The 2,500-nt window shown below is 26.8% G+C and overlaps 2 non-coding genes and 1 pseudogene across 2 annotated transcripts in view; all 3 read right to left on the reverse strand.

The window, feature by feature from the left end:
- LOC129252706 (large subunit ribosomal RNA) overlaps positions 1–1,122 on the reverse strand; it is a 3,987-nt gene extending 2,865 nt beyond the window's left edge. The window contains exon 1 of the ribosomal RNA XR_008583596.1: positions 1–1,122. This exon is cut by the window's left edge and continues 2,865 nt beyond it. This is a non-coding gene — a ribosomal RNA (large subunit ribosomal RNA).
- Positions 1,123–1,564: 442 nt separating this feature from the next.
- Positions 1,565–1,745, reverse strand: LOC129252708 (5.8S ribosomal RNA; annotated as a pseudogene).
- A 593-nt stretch (positions 1,746–2,338) lies between these two features.
- The window catches only part of LOC129252703 (small subunit ribosomal RNA), a 1,991-nt gene continuing 1,829 nt past the window's right edge, over positions 2,339–2,500 (reverse strand). The window contains exon 1 of the ribosomal RNA XR_008583594.1: positions 2,339–2,500. This exon is cut by the window's right edge and continues 1,829 nt beyond it. This is a non-coding gene — a ribosomal RNA (small subunit ribosomal RNA).

Genomic DNA, 2,500 nt, shown 5'->3' on the forward strand with positions numbered 1-2,500 from the left:
TCGCCCCTATACTCAATTCTGACAATCGATTTGCACGTCAGAACTGTTTCGGTCTTCCATCAGGGTTTCCCCTGACTTCAACCTGATCAAGTATAGTTCACCATCTTTCGGGTCACAGCATATATGCTCAAGGTACGCTCCAGTTAGAGGTATAAATAATAATAAATTATCATTATACATAACTATATGGAACGCCCCGGGATTGAATTAATTGACTATTTATTAAAAAATAGACTAAAAATTAATCCCATTATATTTAAGTTAAGTTAATTATGCCATTAAGTTTAATATAACTCAATGACTTGCACATATGTTAGACTCCTTGGTCCGTGTTTCAAGACGGGTCCCGAAGGTATCCTGAATCTTTCGCATTGTTAATCATATAAATGCATACAAATAAATATTAATATCATAGATATTAAATTTTTTGTAAAATTCAAAAAATGAATTTTAGCATTATATATAATAAAATCTATCAACACTTTATCAAATCATTAGTATTTATTTTATGTTAATATGCTTAAAAAGCAAATTAATTTAAATAAACTTAATATCACCAATGATCTTTTGATAAATACTTTATTATGTTAATAGATTACAATGTCCTTATATGAAAAAAATGCACATTATTTTTTTAATTATTTAATGATGAATTTTTCATAATGGATATTCAGGTTCATCGGGCTTAACCTCTAAGCAGTTTCACGTACTATTTAACTCTCTATTCAGAGTTCTTTTCAACTTTCCCTCACGGTACTTGTTTACTATCGGTCTCATGGTTATATTTAGTTTTAGATGGAGTTTACCACCCACTTAGTGCTGCACTATCAAGCAACACGACTCTTTGGAAATATCTTTCTAGTAATCATTAACGTTATACGGGCCTGGCACCCTCTATGGGTAAATGGCCTCATTTAAGAAGGACTTAAATCGTTAATTTCTCATACTAGATATTAAGATATTCCATACACTGCATCTCACATTTGACATATAGACAAAGTGACTTAGTGCTGAACTATTTTCTTTTCGCTCGCCGCTACTAAGAAAATCCTTGTTAGTTTCTTTTCCTCCCCTCATTAATATGCTTAAATTCAGGGGGTAATCCCATATGAGTTGAGGTTGTTTTAATATTCTTTTTTTATCTTCTCACAATTTAATAAAAAAATTATATCATCTTTTCATCTCTATTTTTCTTTTCTCCTTTTATATATTGTAAATATATAAAAATAATAATAATGTAAAATGAGGCAATCCTAGAATAAAAAATTTAATTTTTATGCTAGACATTCCTCCTTTTAATTACATATATAAATTATTATTTTATATATATATATAAATAATATGAAAATTTTTTGTAAAGAATACTTAGATTCAATATTTTCATCATTTCATTTTATTTGAGAGGATTTTTTTTTTAAAGAATATATAATAAATAAAATTCATTATATATCTTTATTTTTTTTGCTATTAATATTATGAATTATTTAAAATCCAATAATATACACATTTGCTTAAATTCAATTATTTTTATAAAAGAATAAGCAACTTATTTAGCATAGTCTTACAACCCTCAACCATATGTAGTCCAAGCAGTACTTTAAAATTGAATTTAATGTACATAACAGCATGGACTGCGATATGCGTTCAAAATGTCGATGTTCATGTGTCCTGCAGTTCACACGATGACGCACAGTTTGCTGCGTTCTTCATCGACCCATGAGCCAAGTGATCCACCGCTTAGAGTATTTTTTTATTTATTTTTATTTATAACAAATGTCAATTTTTTTTTTGCATATATTAATTGAAAGAGTAAAATTAAATAATATTAATAATATATAAATTGATTTTCTTTCAATAATATATATCAAATATATTTAACTCTAAACATTTTTATTAAGTTGCGAATGTCTTAGTTCAACAATAATACAGTGGTGGTATTTATTATGATTCAATTATTTTGTATTTTTTTAATCATTTTATGTATATATAATAATATAATAAATATATACCACTTTTGTTATTGTGAACAAATTAACTTATCATTCAATCAAATGAATAATAAGTACAACTTTTTATTTTCATGTTTAAAGGTTTTTAAAAGAAAAAAATAAGAAAAAACATTACAAAATGTACCATCATATATTATATTTAATATGATATAATTGATGGATCACAAATTGAATGAAAAAGAATAAAAAGAATTATGGATTCAAAATAATTATATAAATTTTTTTTTTTTTTTCTTTTTTTTTTTTTTTTTTTTTTTCTTTTTGTTCGTTTGTTTGCTTGTCTGTTTGTTTGTTTGTTTGTTTGTTTTTCTTACGGATATGGAACACAATAATGATCCTTCCGCAGGTTCACCTACGGAAACCTTGTTACGACTTTTACTTCCTCTAAATAATCAAGTTCGGTCAACTTTTGCGAAACAACCGTGACACACGAGGCGTCACAGTGATCACGTCCGGAGACCTCACTAAATAATTCAATCGGTAGTAGCGAC

Source organism: Anastrepha obliqua, unplaced genomic scaffold (assembly GCF_027943255.1).
Source record: "Anastrepha obliqua isolate idAnaObli1 unplaced genomic scaffold, idAnaObli1_1.0 ptg000343l, whole genome shotgun sequence".
Classification (NCBI taxonomy): domain Eukaryota; kingdom Metazoa; phylum Arthropoda; class Insecta; order Diptera; family Tephritidae; genus Anastrepha; species Anastrepha obliqua.